General features: G+C 49.0%; 14 non-coding genes across 14 annotated transcripts; all 14 read right to left on the bottom strand.

Annotated features, from left to right (window-relative positions):
* Window positions 1-2206: 2206 nt before the first annotated feature.
* On the bottom strand, window positions 2207-2278 carry TRNAG-UCC (transfer RNA glycine (anticodon UCC)). The gene has a single exon. It is a non-coding gene; the product is annotated as a tRNA-Gly (tRNA).
* An 878-nt stretch (window positions 2279-3156) lies between these two features.
* TRNAG-UCC (transfer RNA glycine (anticodon UCC)) lies at window positions 3157-3228 on the bottom strand. Its single transcript has one exon. It is a non-coding gene; the product is annotated as a tRNA-Gly (tRNA).
* An 878-nt stretch (window positions 3229-4106) lies between these two features.
* TRNAG-UCC (transfer RNA glycine (anticodon UCC)) lies at window positions 4107-4178 on the bottom strand. The gene has a single exon. It is a non-coding gene; the product is annotated as a tRNA-Gly (tRNA).
* Window positions 4179-5056: 878 nt separating this feature from the next.
* TRNAG-UCC (transfer RNA glycine (anticodon UCC)) lies at window positions 5057-5128 on the bottom strand. The gene has a single exon. It is a non-coding gene; the product is annotated as a tRNA-Gly (tRNA).
* Window positions 5129-6006: 878 nt separating this feature from the next.
* On the bottom strand, window positions 6007-6078 carry TRNAG-UCC (transfer RNA glycine (anticodon UCC)). The gene has a single exon. It is a non-coding gene; the product is annotated as a tRNA-Gly (tRNA).
* Window positions 6079-6956: 878 nt separating this feature from the next.
* TRNAG-UCC (transfer RNA glycine (anticodon UCC)) lies at window positions 6957-7028 on the bottom strand. Its single transcript has one exon. It is a non-coding gene; the product is annotated as a tRNA-Gly (tRNA).
* Window positions 7029-7906: 878 nt separating this feature from the next.
* TRNAG-UCC (transfer RNA glycine (anticodon UCC)) lies at window positions 7907-7978 on the bottom strand. Its single transcript has one exon. It is a non-coding gene; the product is annotated as a tRNA-Gly (tRNA).
* An 878-nt stretch (window positions 7979-8856) lies between these two features.
* On the bottom strand, window positions 8857-8928 carry TRNAG-UCC (transfer RNA glycine (anticodon UCC)). The gene has a single exon. It is a non-coding gene; the product is annotated as a tRNA-Gly (tRNA).
* Window positions 8929-9806: 878 nt separating this feature from the next.
* On the bottom strand, window positions 9807-9878 carry TRNAG-UCC (transfer RNA glycine (anticodon UCC)). The gene has a single exon. It is a non-coding gene; the product is annotated as a tRNA-Gly (tRNA).
* An 878-nt stretch (window positions 9879-10756) lies between these two features.
* TRNAG-UCC (transfer RNA glycine (anticodon UCC)) lies at window positions 10757-10828 on the bottom strand. The gene has a single exon. It is a non-coding gene; the product is annotated as a tRNA-Gly (tRNA).
* Window positions 10829-11698: 870 nt separating this feature from the next.
* On the bottom strand, window positions 11699-11770 carry TRNAG-UCC (transfer RNA glycine (anticodon UCC)). The gene has a single exon. It is a non-coding gene; the product is annotated as a tRNA-Gly (tRNA).
* Window positions 11771-12647: 877 nt separating this feature from the next.
* On the bottom strand, window positions 12648-12719 carry TRNAG-UCC (transfer RNA glycine (anticodon UCC)). The gene has a single exon. It is a non-coding gene; the product is annotated as a tRNA-Gly (tRNA).
* Window positions 12720-13597: 878 nt separating this feature from the next.
* On the bottom strand, window positions 13598-13669 carry TRNAG-UCC (transfer RNA glycine (anticodon UCC)). Its single transcript has one exon. It is a non-coding gene; the product is annotated as a tRNA-Gly (tRNA).
* An 878-nt stretch (window positions 13670-14547) lies between these two features.
* On the bottom strand, window positions 14548-14619 carry TRNAG-UCC (transfer RNA glycine (anticodon UCC)). Its single transcript has one exon. It is a non-coding gene; the product is annotated as a tRNA-Gly (tRNA).
* Window positions 14620-15068: the final 449 nt, after the last annotated feature.

Here is a 15068-nt window from a genome sequence, read left to right on the forward strand (position 1 = left end):
TTGCACTGACACCAAAAACCTAGGAAGCAGCTGCACGCATATCTGGCTAAACCTTCGATAGCTCAGCTGGTAGAGCGGAGGACTGTAGTAGCTAGTTAGCAATCCTTAGGTCGCTGGTTCGATCGGCTCGAAGGATGCTTTTTGAGTGTCCGATAACCTTGCATGCTTCAACTTGGAGGCTCTCTTGCACAGACTTTGCAGCTGCATACCTCCTGGCCGCACTCTTTTTGAGCCTGACCGCACAACCATTGGCCTCTGGAGAGAGTGTTAACAAGAATACTTCAAAACAAGAGAAACAATGCGTTGGCGGGAATCGAACCCGGGTCAACTGCTTGGAAGGCAGCTATGCTCACCACTATACCACCAACGCCATAGAATTCGCACCACTTCTCAATCGTGAAAATGCAACTCTCACCCTAGTGTGACTAAAGCCAACTCTTCTGCTTCGTTAGTGGCTTGACAACAGTCAGACGGTAATGTGGCTTCTCGTAAGAGAGGTTTAAGCAGCAGCAGAGTGGCCGCAGCGGGAGCGTGCTGGGCCCCATAACCCAGAGGTCGATGGATCGAAACCATCCTCTGCTAGGCGCAGAGTTTTGTATTTTTCATGCTCCCAGGAAAGAAGGCTACCCCAAAAATTCACTGTCTCGTTCTTTCAGGCCACCCAAAGCCAGCAAACTCCACTGTCCTTTATATTTCAAGGCACCAAAAAATCCACACTTAAAAAAAAAAAAAAAAAAGAAACCTTTCTTCTCCCATGGTCAAAGCTTGGTTTAGGCATGATAACATGACTGCGGTGTGACCCGAGTGCCAGAAGGCCAGCAACCGTAGAGGGGGATTAGCTCAAATGGTAGAGCGCTCGCTTAGCATGCGAGAGGTAGCGGATCGATGCCCGCATCCTCCAAAACTTCCACTTGGCACTACCTTCAAATGAAGGGCCAACTTCTTTTTAGTTGGCACATGACACAAAACCTAGGAAGCAGCTGCACGCATATCTGGCTAAACCTTCGATAGCTCAGCTGGTAGAGCGGAGGACTGTAGTAGCTAGTTAGCAATCCTTAGGTCGCTGGTTCGATTCCGGCTCGAAGGATGCTTTTGAGTGTCCGATAACCTTGCATGCTTCAACTTGGAGGCTCTCTTGCACAGACTTTGCAGCTGCATACCTCCTGGCCGCACTCTTTTTGAGCCTGACCGCACAACCATTGGCCTCTGGAGAGAGTGTTAACAAGAATACTTCAAAACAAGAGAAACAATGCGTTGGCCGGGAATCGAACCCGGGTCAATCTGCTTGGAAGGCAGCTATGCTCACCACTATACCACCAACGCCATAGAATTCGCACCACTTCTCAATCGTGAAAATGCAACTCTCACCCCTAGTGTGACTAAAGCCAACTCTTCTGCTTCGTTAGTGGCTTGACAACAGTCAGACGGTAATGTGGCTTCTCGTAAGAGAGGTTTAAGCAGCAGCAGAGTGGCGCAGCGGGAGCGTGCTGGGCCCATAACCCAGAGGTCGATGGATCGAAACCATCCTCTGCTAGGCGGCAGAGTTTTGTATTTTTCATGCTCCCAGGAAAAAGGTACCCCAAAAATTCACTGTCTCGTTCTTTCAGGCCACCCAAAGCCCAGCAAACTCCACTGTCCTTTATATTTCAAGGCACCAAAAAATCCACACTTAAAAAAAAAAAAAAAAAAAGAAACCTTTCTTCTCCCATGGTCAAAGCTTGGTTTAGGCATGATAACATGACTGCGGTGTGACCCGAGTACCAGAAGCCAGCAACCGTAGAGGGGGATTAGCTCAAATGGTAAGAGCGCTCGCTTAGCATGCGAGAGGTAGCGGGATCGATGCCCGCATCCTCCAAAACTTCCACTTGGCACTACCTTCAAATGAAGGGCCAACTTCTTTTAGTTGGCACTGACACAAAAACCTAGGAAGCAGCTGCACGCATATCTGGCTAAACCTTCGATAGCTCAGCTGGTAGAGCGGAGGACTGTAGTAGCTAGTTAGCAAATCCTTAGGTCGCTGGTTCGTATTCCGGCTCGAAGGATGCTTTTGAGTGTCCGATAACCTTGCATGCTTCAACTTGGAGGCTCTCTTGCACAGACTTTGCAGCTGCATACCTCCTGGCCGCACTCTTTTTGAGCCTGACCGCACAACCATTGGCCTCTGGAGAGAGTGTTAACAAGAATACTTCAAAACAAGAGAAACAAATGCGTTGGCCGGGAATCGAACCCGGGTCAACTGCTTGGAAGGCAGCTATGCTCACCACTATACCACCAACGCCATAGAATTCGCACCACTTCTCAATCGTGAAAATGCAACTCTCACCCCTAGTGTGACTAAAGCCAACTCTTCTGCTTCGTTAGTGGCTTGACAACAGTCAGACGGTAATGTGGCTTCTCGTAAGAGAGGTTTAAGCAGCAGCAGAGTGGCGCAGCGGGAGCGTGCTGGGCCCATAACCCAGAGGTCGATGGATCGAAACCATTCTCTGCTAGGCGCAGAGTTTTGTATTTTTCATGCTCCCAGGAAAAAGGTACCCCAAAAATTCACTGTCTCGTTCTTTCAGGCCACCCAAAGCCCAGCAAACTCCACTGTCCTTTATATTTCAAGGCACCAAAAAATCCACACTTAAAAAAAAAAAAAAAAAAGAAACCTTTCTTCTCCCATGGTCAAAGCTTGGTTTAGGCATGATAACATGACTGCGGTGTGACCCGAGTGCCAGAAGCCAGCAACCGTAGAGGGGGATTAGCTCAAATGGTAGAGCGCTCGCTTAGCATGCGAGAGGTAGCGGGATCGATGCCCGCATCCTCCAAAACTTCCACTTGGCACTACCTTCAAATGAAGGGCCAACTTCTTTTTAATTGGCACTGACACAAAAACCTAGGAAGCAGCTGCACGCATATCTGGCTAAACCTTCGATAGCTCAGCTGGTAGAGCGGAGGACTGTAGTAGCTAGTTAGCAATCCTTAGGTCGCTGGTTCGATTCCGGCTCGAAGGATGCTTTTGAGTGTCCGATAACCTTGCATGCTTCAACTTGGAGGCTCTCTTGCACAGACTTTGCAGCTGCATACCTCCTGGCCGCACTCTTTTTGAGCCTGACCGCACAACCATTGGCCTCTGGAGAGAGTGTTAACAAGAATACTTCAAAACAAGAGAAACAATGCGTTGGCCGGGAATCGAACCCGGGTCAACTGCTTGGAAGGCAGCTATGCTCACCACTATACCACCAACGCCATAGAATTCGCACCACTTCTCAATCGTGAAAATGCAACTCTCACCCCTAGTGTGACTAAAGCCAACTCTTCTGCTTCGTTAGTGGCTTGACAACAGTCAGACGGTAATGTGGCTTCTCGTAAGAGAGGTTTAAGCAGCAGCAGAGTGGCGCAGCGGGAGCGTGCTGGGCCCATAACCCAGAGGTCGATGGATCGAAACCATCCTCTGCTAGGCGCAGAGTTTTGTATTTTTCATGCTCCCAGGAAAAAGGTACCCCAAAAATTCACTGTCTCGTTCTTTCAGGCCACCCAAAGCCCAGCAAACTCCACTGTCCTTTATATTTCAAGGCACCAAAAAATCCACACTTAAAAAAAAAAAAAAAAAAGAAACCTTTCTTCTCCCATGGTCAAAGCTTGGTTTAGGCATGATAACATGACTGCGGTGTGACCCGAGTGCCAGAAGCCAGCAACCGTAGAGGGGGATTAGCTCAAATGGTAGAGCGCTCGCTTAGCATGCGAGAGGTAGCGGGATCGATGCCCGCATCCTCCAAAACTTCCACTTGGCACTACCTTCAAATGAAGGGCCAACTTCTTTTTAGTTGGCACTGACACAAAAACCTAGGAAGCAGCTGCACGCATATCTGGCTAAACCTTCGATAGCTCAGCTGGTAGAGCGGAGGACTGTAGTAGCTAGTTAGCAATCCTTAGGTCGCTGGTTCGATTCCGGCTCGAAGGATGCTTTTGAGTGTCCGATAACCTTGCATGCTTCAACTTGGAGGCTCTCTTGCACAGACTTTGCAGCTGCATACCTCCTGGCCGCACTCTTTTTGAGCCTGACCGCACAACCATTGGCCTCTGGAGAGAGTGTTAACAAGAATACTTCAAAACAAGAGAAACAATGCGTTGGCCGGGAATCGAACCCGGGTCAACTGCTTGGAAGGCAGCTATGCTCACCACTATACCACCAACGCCATAGAATTCGCACCACTTCTCAATCGTGAAAATGCAACTCTCACCCCTAGTGTGACTAAAGCCAACTCTTCTGCTTCGTTAGTGGCTTGACAACAGTCAGACGGTAATGTGGCTTCTCGTAAGAGAGGTTTAAGCAGCAGCAGAGTGGCGCAGCGGGAGCGTGCTGGGCCCATAACCCAGAGGTCGATGGATCGAAACCATCCTCTGCTAGGCGCAGAGTTTTGTATTTTTCATGCTCCCAGGAAAAAGGTACCCCAAAAATTCACTGTCTCGTTCTTTCAGGCCACCCAAAGCCCAGCAAACTCCACTGTCCTTTATATTTCAAGGCACCAAAAAATCCACACTTAAAAAAAAAAAAAAAAAAGAAACCTTTCTTCTCCCATGGTCAAAGCTTGGTTTAGGCATGATAACATGACTGCGGTGTGACCCGAGTACCAGAAGCCAGCAACCGTAGAGGGGGATTAGCTCAAATGGTAGAGCGCTCGCTTAGCATGCGAGAGGTAGCGGGATCGATGCCCGCATCCTCCAAAACTTCCACTTGGCACTACCTTCAAATGAAGGGCCAACTTCTTTTTAGTTGGCACTGACACAAAAACCTAGGAAGCAGCTGCACGCATATCTGGCTAAACCTTCGATAGCTCAGCTGGTAGAGCGGAGGACTGTAGTAGCTAGTTAGCAATCCTTAGGTCGCTGGTTCGATTCCGGCTCGAAGGATGCTTTTGAGTGTCCGATAACCTTGCATGCTTCAACTTGGAGGCTCTCTTGCACAGACTTTGCAGCTGCATACCTCCTGGCCGCACTCTTTTTGAGCCTGACCGCACAACCATTGGCCTCTGGAGAGAGTGTTAACAAGAATACTTCAAAACAAGAGAAACAATGCGTTGGCCGGGAATCGAACCCGGGTCAACTGCTTGGAAGGCAGCTATGCTCACCACTATACCACCAACGCCATAGAATTCGCACCACTTCTCAATCGTGAAAATGCAACTCTCACCCCTAGTGTGACTAAAGCCAACTCTTCTGCTTCGTTAGTGGCTTGACAACAGTCAGACGGTAATGTGGCTTCTCGTAAGAGAGGTTTAAGCAGCAGCAGAGTGGCGCAGCGGGAGCGTGCTGGGCCCATAACCCAGAGGTCGATGGATCGAAACCATCCTCTGCTAGGCGCAGAGTTTTGTATTTTTCATGCTCCCAGGAAAAAGGTACCCCAAAAATTCACTGTCTCGTTCTTTCAGGCCACCCAAAGCCCAGCAAACTCCACTGTCCTTTATATTTCAAGGCACCAAAAAATCCACACTTAAAAAAAAAAAAAAAAAAGAAACCTTTCTTCTCCCATGGTCAAAGCTTGGTTTAGGCATGATAACATGACTGCGGTGTGACCCGAGTGCCAGAAGCCAGCAACCGTAGAGGGGGATTAGCTCAAATGGTAGAGCGCTCGCTTAGCATGCGAGAGGTAGCGGGATCGATGCCCGCATCCTCCAAAACTTCCACTTGGCACTACCTTCAAATGAAGGGCCAACTTCTTTTTAGTTGGCACTGACACAAAAACCTAGGAAGCAGCTGCACGCATATCTGGCTAAACCTTCGATAGCTCAGCTGGTAGAGCGGAGGACTGTAGTAGCTAGTTAGCAATCCTTAGGTCGCTGGTTCGATTCCGGCTCGAAGGATGCTTTTGAGTGTCCGATAACCTTGCATGCTTCAACTTGGAGGCTCTCTTGCACAGACTTTGCAGCTGCATACCTCCTGGCCGCACTCTTTTTGAGCCTGACCGCACAACCATTGGCCTCTGGAGAGAGTGTTAACAAGAATACTTCAAAACAAGAGAAACAATGCGTTGGCCGGGAATCGAACCCGGGTCAACTGCTTGGAAGGCAGCTATGCTCACCACTATACCACCAACGCCATAGAATTCGCACCACTTCTCAATCGTGAAAATGCAACTCTCACCCCTAGTGTGACTAAAGCCAACTCTTCTGCTTCGTTAGTGGCTTGACAACAGTCAGACGGTAATGTGGCTTCTCGTAAGAGAGGTTTAAGCAGCAGCAGAGTGGCGCAGCGGGAGCGTGCTGGGCCCATAACCCAGAGGTCGATGGATCGAAACCATCCTCTGCTAGGCGCAGAGTTTTGTATTTTTCATGCTCCCAGGAAAAAGGTACCCCAAAAATTCACTGTCTCGTTCTTTCAGGCCACCCAAAGCCCAGCAAACTCCACTGTCCTTTATATTTCAAGGCACCAAAAAATCCACACTTAAAAAAAAAAAAAAAAAAGAAACCTTTCTTCTCCCATGGTCAAAGCTTGGTTTAGGCATGATAACATGACTGCGGTGTGACCCGAGTGCCAGAAGCCAGCAACCGTAGAGGGGGATTAGCTCAAATGGTAGAGCGCTCGCTTAGCATGCGAGAGGTAGCGGGATCGATGCCCGCATCCTCCAAAACTTCCACTTGGCACTACCTTCAAATGAAGGGCCAACTTCTTTTTAGTTGGCACTGACACAAAAACCTAGGAAGCAGCTGCACGCATATCTGGCTAAACCTTCGATAGCTCAGCTGGTAGAGCGGAGGACTGTAGTAGCTAGTTAGCAATCCTTAGGTCGCTGGTTCGATTCCGGCTCGAAGGATGCTTTTGAGTGTCCGATAACCTTGCATGCTTCAACTTGGAGGCTCTCTTGCACAGACTTTGCAGCTGCATACCTCCTGGCCGCACTCTTTTTGAGCCTGACCGCACAACCATTGGCCTCTGGAGAGAGTGTTAACAAGAATACTTCAAAACAAGAGAAACAATGCGTTGGCCGGGAATCGAACCCGGGTCAACTGCTTGGAAGGCAGCTATGCTCACCACTATACCACCAACGCCATAGAATTCGCACCACTTCTCAATCGTGAAAATGCAACTCTCACCCCTAGTGTGACTAAAGCCAACTCTTCTGCTTCGTTAGTGGCTTGACAACAGTCAGACGGTAATGTGGCTTCTCGTAAGAGAGGTTTAAGCAGCAGCAGAGTGGCGCAGCGGGAGCGTGCTGGGCCCATAACCCAGAGGTCGATGGATCGAAACCATCCTCTGCTAGGCGCAGAGTTTTGTATTTTTCATGCTCCCAGGAAAAAGGTACCCCAAAAATTCACTGTCTCGTTCTTTCAGGCCACCCAAAGCCCAGCAAACTCCACTGTCCTTTATATTTCAAGGCACCAAAAAATCCACACTTAAAAAAAAAAAAAAAAAAGAAACCTTTCTTCTCCCATGGTCAAAGCTTGGTTTAGGCATGATAACATGACTGCGGTGTGACCCGAGTGCCAGAAGCCAGCAACCGTAGAGGGGGATTAGCTCAAATGGTAGAGCGCTCGCTTAGCATGCGAGAGGTAGCGGGATCGATGCCCGCATCCTCCAAAACTTCCACTTGGCACTACCTTCAAATGAAGGGCCAACTTCTTTTTAGTTGGCACTGACACAAAAACCTAGGAAGCAGCTGCACGCATATCTGGCTAAACCTTCGATAGCTCAGCTGGTAGAGCGGAGGACTGTAGTAGCTAGTTAGCAATCCTTAGGTCGCTGGTTCGATTCCGGCTCGAAGGATGCTTTTGAGTGTCCGATAACCTTGCATGCTTCAACTTGGAGGCTCTCTTGCACAGACTTTGCAGCTGCATACCTCCTGGCCGCACTCTTTTTGAGCCTGACCGCACAACCATTGGCCTCTGGAGAGAGTGTTAACAAGAATACTTCAAAACAAGAGAAACAATGCGTTGGCCGGGAATCGAACCCGGGTCAACTGCTTGGAAGGCAGCTATGCTCACCACTATACCACCAACGCCATAGAATTCGCACCACTTCTCAATCGTGAAAATGCAACTCTCACCCCTAGTGTGACTAAAGCCAACTCTTCTGCTTCGTTAGTGGCTTGACAACAGTCAGACGGTAATGTGGCTTCTCGTAAGAGAGGTTTAAGCAGCAGCAGAGTGGCGCAGCGGGAGCGTGCTGGGCCCATAACCCAGAGGTCGATGGATCGAAACCATCCTCTGCTAGGCGCAGAGTTTTGTATTTTTCATGCTCCCAGGAAAAAGGTACCCCAAAAATTCACTGTCTCGTTCTTTCAGGCCACCCAAAGCCCAGCAAACTCCACTGTCCTTTATATTTCAAGGCACCAAAAAATCCACACTTAAAAAAAAAAAAAAAAAAGAAACCTTTCTTCTCCCATGGTCAAAGCTTGGTTTAGGCATGATAACATGACTGCGGTGTGACCCGAGTGCCAGAAGCCAGCAACCGTAGAGGGGGATTAGCTCAAATGGTAGAGCGCTCGCTTAGCATGCGAGAGGTAGCGGGATCGATGCCCGCATCCTCCAAAACTTCCACTTGGCACTACCTTCAAATGAAGGGCCAACTTCTTTTTAGTTGGCACTGACACAAAAACCTAGGAAGCAGCTGCACGCATATCTGGCTAAACCTTCGATAGCTCAGCTGGTAGAGCGGAGGACTGTAGTAGCTAGTTAGCAATCCTTAGGTCGCTGGTTCGATTCCGGCTCGAAGGATGCTTTTGAGTGTCCGATAACCTTGCATGCTTCAACTTGGAGGCTCTCTTGCACAGACTTTGCAGCTGCATACCTCCTGGCCGCACTCTTTTTGAGCCTGACCGCACAACCATTGGCCTCTGGAGAGAGTGTTAACAAGAATACTTCAAAACAAGAGAAACAATGCGTTGGCCGGGAATCGAACCCGGGTCAACTGCTTGGAAGGCAGCTATGCTCACCACTATACCACCAACGCCATAGAATTCGCACCACTTCTCAATCGTGAAAATGCAACTCTCACCCCTAGTGTGACTAAAGCCAACTCTTCTGCTTCGTTAGTGGCTTGACAACAGTCAGACGGTAATGTGGCTTCTCGTAAGAGAGGTTTAAGCAGCAGCAGAGTGGCGCAGCGGGAGCGTGCTGGGCCCATAACCCAGAGGTCGATGGATCGAAACCATCCTCTGCTAGGCGCAGAGTTTTGTATTTTTCATGCTCCCAGGAAAAAGGTACCCCAAAAATTCACTGTCTCGTTCTTTCAGGCCACCCAAAGCCCAGCAAACTCCACTGTCCTTTATATTTCAAGGCACCAAAAAATCCACACTTAAAAAAAAAAAAAAAAAAGAAACCTTTCTTCTCCCATGGTCAAAGCTTGGTTTAGGCATGATAACATGACTGCGGTGTGACCCGAGTGCCAGAAGCCAGCAACCGTAGAGGGGGATTAGCTCAAATGGTAGAGCGCTCGCTTAGCATGCGAGAGGTAGCGGGATCGATGCCCGCATCCTCCAAAACTTCCACTTGGCACTACCTTCAAATGAAGGGCCAACTTCTTTTTAGTTGGCACTGACACAAAAACCTAGGAAGCAGCTGCACGCATATCTGGCTAAACCTTCGATAGCTCAGCTGGTAGAGCGGAGGACTGTAGTAGCTAGTTAGCAATCCTTAGGTCGCTGGTTCGATTCCGGCTCGAAGGATGCTTTTGAGTGTCCGATAACCTTGCATGCTTCAACTTGGAGGCTCTCTTGCACAGACTTTGCAGCTGCATACCTCCTGGCCGCACTCTTTTTGAGCCTGACCGCACAACCATTGGCCTCTGGAGAGAGTGTTAACAAGAATACTTCAAAACAAGAGAAACAATGCGTTGGCCGGGAATCGAACCCGGGTCAACTGCTTGGAAGGCAGCTATGCTCACCACTATACCACCAACGCCATAGAATTCGCACCACTTCTCAATCGTGAAAATGCAACTCTCACCCCTAGTGTGACTAAAGCCAACTCTTCTGCTTCGTTAGTGGCTTGACAACAGTCAGACGGTAATGTGGCTTCTCGTAAGAGAGGTTTAAGCAGCAGCAGAGTGGCGCAGCGGGAGCGTGCTGGGCCCATAACCCAGAGGTCGATGGATCGAAACCATCCTCTGCTAGGCGCAGAGTTTTGTATTTTTCATGCTCCCAGGAAAAAGGTACCCCAAAAATTCACTGTCTCGTTCTTTCAGGCCACCCAAAGCCCAGCAAACTCCACTGTCCTTTATATTTCAAGGCACCAAAAAATCCACACTTAAAAAAAAAAAAAAAAAAGAAACCTTTCTTCTCCCATGGTCAAAGCTTGGTTTAGGCATGATAACATGACTGCGGTGTGACCCGAGTGCCAGAAGCCAGCAACCGTAGAGGGGGATTAGCTCAAATGGTAGAGCGCTCGCTTAGCATGCGAGAGGTAGCGGGATCGATGCCCGCATCCTCCAAAACTTCCACTTGGCACTACCTTCAAATGAAGGGCCAACTTCTTTTTAGTTGGCACTGACACAAAAACCTAGGAAGCAGCTGCACGCATATCTGGCTAAACCTTCGATAGCTCAGCTGGTAGAGCGGAGGACTGTAGTAGCTAGTTAGCAATCCTTAGGTCGCTGGTTCGATTCCGGCTCGAAGGATGCTTTTGAGTGTCCGATAACCTTGCATGCTTCAACTTGGAGGCTCTCTTGCACAGACTTTGCAGCTGCATACCTCCTGGCCGCACTCTTTTTGAGCCTGACCGCACAACCATTGGCCTCTGGAGAGAGTGTTAACAAGAATACTTCAAAACAAGAGAAACAATGCGTTGGCCGGGAATCGAACCCGGGTCAACTGCTTGGAAGGCAGCTATGCTCACCACTATACCACCAACGCCATAGAATTCGCACCACTTCTCAATCGTGAAAATGCAACTCTCACCCCTAGTGTGACTAAAGCCAACTCTTCTGCTTCGTTAGTGGCTTGACAACAGTCAGACGGTAATGTGGCTTCTCGTAAGAGAGGTTTAAGCAGCAGCAGAGTGGCGCAGCGGGAGCGTGCTGGGCCCATAACCCAGAGGTCGATGGATCGAAACCATCCTCTGCTAGGCGCAGAGTTTTGTATTTTTCATGCTCCCAGGAAAAAGGTACCCCAAAAATTCACTGTCTCGTTCTTTCAGGCCACCCAAAGCCCAGCAAACTCCACTGTCCTTTATATTTCAAGGCACCAAAAAATCCACACTTAAAAAAAAAAAAAAAAAGAAACCTTTCTTCTCCCATGGTCAAAGCTTGGTTTAGGCATGATAACATGACTGCGGTGTGACCCGAGTGCCAGAAACCAGCAACCGTAGAGGGGGATTAGCTCAAATGGTAGAGCGCTCGCTTAGCATGCGAGAGGTAGCTGGATCGATGCCCGCATCCTCCAAAACTTCCACTTGGCACTACCTTCAAATGAAGGGCCAACTTCTTTTTAGTTGGCACTGACACAAAAACCTAGGAAGCAGCTGCACGCATATCTGGCTAAACCTTCGATAGCTCAGCTGGTAGAGCGGAGGACTGTAGTAGCTAGTTAGCAATCCTTAGGTCGCTGGTTCGATTCCGGCTCGAAGGATGCTTTTGAGTGTCCGATAACCTTGCATGCTTCAACTTGGAGGCTCTCTTGCACAGACTTTGCAGCTGCATACCTCCTGGCCGCACTCTTTTTGAGCCTGACCGCACAACCATTGGAGAGAGTGTTAACAAGAATACTTCAAAACAAGAGAAACAATGCGTTGGCCGGGAATCGAACCCGGGTCAACTGCTTGGAAGGCAGCTATGCTCACCACTATACCACCAACGCCATAGAATTCGCACCACTTCTCAATCGTGAAAATGCAACTCTCACCCCTAGTGTGACTAAAGCCAACTCTTCTGCTTCGTTAGTGGCTTGACAACAGTCAGACGGTAATGTGGCTTCTCGTAAGAGAGGTTTAAGCAGCAGCAGAGTGGCGCAGCGGGAGCGTGCTGGGCCCATAACCCAGAGGTCGATGGATCGAAACCATCCTCTGCTAGGCGCAGAGTTTTGTATTTTTCATGCTCCCAGGAAAAAGGTACCCCAAAAATTCACTGTCTCGTTCTTTCAGGCCACCCAAAGCCCAGCAAACTCCACTGTCCTTTATATTTCAAGGCACCAAAAAATCCACACTTAAAAAAAAAAAAAAAAAGAAACCTTTCTTCTCCCATGGTCAAAGCTTGGTTTAGGCATGATAACATGACTGCGGTGTGACCCGAGTGCCAGAAGCCAGCAACCGTAGAGGGGGATTAGCTCAAATGGTAGAGCGCTCGCTTAGCATGCGAGAGGTAGCGGGATCGATGCCCGCATCCTCCAAAACTTCCACTTGGCACTACCTTCAAATGAAGGGCCAACTTCTTTTTAGTTGGCACTGACACAAAAACCTAGGAAGCAGCTGCACGCATATCTGGCTAAACCTTCGATAGCTCAGCTGGTAGAGCGGAGGACTGTAGTAGCTAGTTAGCAATCCTTAGGTCGCTGGTTCGATTCCGGCTCGAAGGATGCTTTTGAGTGTCCGATAACCTTGCATGCTTCAACTTGGAGGCTCTCTTGCACAGACTTTGCAGCTGCATACCTCCTGGCCGCACTCTTTTTGAGCCTGACCGCACAACCATTGGCCTCTGGAGAGAGTGTTAACAAGAATACTTCAAAACAAGAGAAACAATGCGTTGGCCGGGAATCGAACCCGGGTCAACTGCTTGGAAGGCAGCTATGCTCACCACTATACCACCAACGCCATAGAATTCGCACCACTTCTCAATCGTGAAAATGCAACTCTCACCCCTAGTGTGACTAAAGCCAACTCTTCTGCTTCGTTAGTGGCTTGACAACAGTCAGACGGTAATGTGGCTTCTCGTAAGAGAGGTTTAAGCAGCAGCAGAGTGGCGCAGCGGGAGCGTGCTGGGCCCATAACCCAAAGGTCGATGGATCGAAACCATCCTCTGCTAGGCGCAGAGTTTTGTATTTTTCATGCTCCCAGGAAAAAGGTACCCCAAAAATTCACTGTCTCGTTCTTTCAGGCCACCCAAAGCCCAGCAAACTCCACTGTCCTTTATATTTCAAGGCACCAAAAAATCCACACTTAAAAAAAAAAAAAAAAAAGAAACCTTTCTTCTCCCATGGTCAAAGCTTGGTTTAGGCATGATAACATGACTGCGGTGTGACCCGAGTGCCAGAAGCCAGCAACCGTAGAGGGGGATTAGCTCAAATGGTAGAGCGCTCGCTTAGCATGCGAGAGGTAGCGGGATCGATGCCCGCATCCTCCAAAACTTCCACTTGGCACTACCTTCAAATGAAGGGCCAACTTCTTTTTAGTTGGCACTGACACAAAAACCTAGGAAGCAGCTGCACGCATATCTGGCTAAACCTTCGATAGCTCAGCTGGTAGAGCGGAGGACTGTAGTAGCTAGTTAGCAATCCTTAGGTCGCTGGTTCGATTCCGGCTCGAAGGATGCTTTTGAGTGTCCGATAACCTTGCATGCTTCAACTTGGAGGCTCTCTTGCACAGACTTTGCAGCTGCATACCTCCTGGCCGCACTCTTTTTGAGCCTGACCGCACAACCATTGGCCTCTGGAGAGAGTGTTAACAAGAATACTTCAAAACAAGAGAAACAATGCGTTGGCCGGGAATCGAACCCGGGTCAACTGCTTGGAAGGCAGCTATGCTCACCACTATACCACCAACGCCATAGAATTCGCACCACTTCTCAATCGTGAAAATGCAACTCTCACCCCTAGTGTGACTAAAGCCAACTCTTCTGCTTCGTTAGTGGCTTGACAACAGTCAGACGGTAATGTGGCTTCTCGTAAGAGAGGTTTAAGCAGCAGCAGAGTGGCGCAGCGGGAGCGTGCTGGGCCCATAACCCAGAGGTCGATGGATCGAAACCATCCTCTGCTAGGCGCAGAGTTTTGTATTTTTCATGCTCCCAGGAAAAAGGTACCCCCAAAATTCACTGTCTCGTTCTTTCAGGCCACCCAAAGCCCAGCAAACTCCACTGTCCTTTATATTTCAAGGCACCAAAAAATCCACACTTAAAAAAAAAAAAAAAAAAGAAACCTTTCTTCTCCCATGGTCAAAGCTTGGTTTAGGCATGATAACATGACTGCGGTGTGACCCGAGTGCCAGAAGCCAGCAACCGTAGAGGGGGATTAGCTCAAATGGTAGAGCGCTCGCTTAGCATGCGAGAGGTAGCGGGATCGATGCCCGCATCCTCCAAAACTTCCACTTGGCACTACCTTCAAATGAAGGGCCAACTTCTTTTTAGTTGGCACTGACACAAAAACCTAGGAAGCAGCTGCACGCATATCTGGCTAAACCTTCGATAGCTCAGCTGGTAGAGCGGAGGACTGTAGTAGCTAATTAGCAATCCTTAGGTCGCTGGTTCGATTCCGGCTCGAAGGATGCTTTTGAGTGTCCGATAACCTTGCATGCTTCAACTTGGAGGCTCTCTTGCACAGACTTTGCAGCTGCATACCTCCTGGCCGCACTCTTTTTGAGCCTGACCGCACAACCATTGGCCTCTGGAGAGAGTGTTAACAAGAATACTTCAAAACAAGAGAAACAATGCGTTGGCCGGGAATCGAACCCGGGTCAACTGCTTGGAAGGCAGCTATGCTCACCACTATACCACCAACGCCATAGAATTCGCACCACTTCTCAATCGTGAAAATGCAACTCTCACCCCTAGTGTGACTAAAGCCAACTCTTCTGCTTCGTTAGTGGCTTGACAACAGTCAGACGGTAATGTGGCTTCTCGTAAGAGAGGTTTAAGCAGCAGCAGAGTGGCGCAGCGGGAGCGTGCTGGGCCCATAACCCAGAGGTCGATGGATCGAAACCATCCTCTGCTAGGCGCAGAGTTTTGTATTTTTCATGCTCCCAGGAAAAAGGTACCCCAAAAATTCACTGTCTCGTTCTTTCAGGCCACCCAAAGCCCAGCAAACTCCACTGTCCTTTATATTTCAAGGCACCAAAAAATCCACACTTAAAAAAAAAAAAAAAAAAGAAACCTTTCTTCTCCCATGGTCAAAGCTTGGTTTAGGCATGATAACATGACTGCGGTGTGACCCGAGTGCCAGAAGCCAGCAA

The sequence above is a fragment of the Eleutherodactylus coqui genome, chromosome 1 (genome assembly GCF_035609145.1).
Source record: "Eleutherodactylus coqui strain aEleCoq1 chromosome 1, aEleCoq1.hap1, whole genome shotgun sequence".
Classification (NCBI taxonomy): domain Eukaryota; kingdom Metazoa; phylum Chordata; class Amphibia; order Anura; family Eleutherodactylidae; genus Eleutherodactylus; species Eleutherodactylus coqui.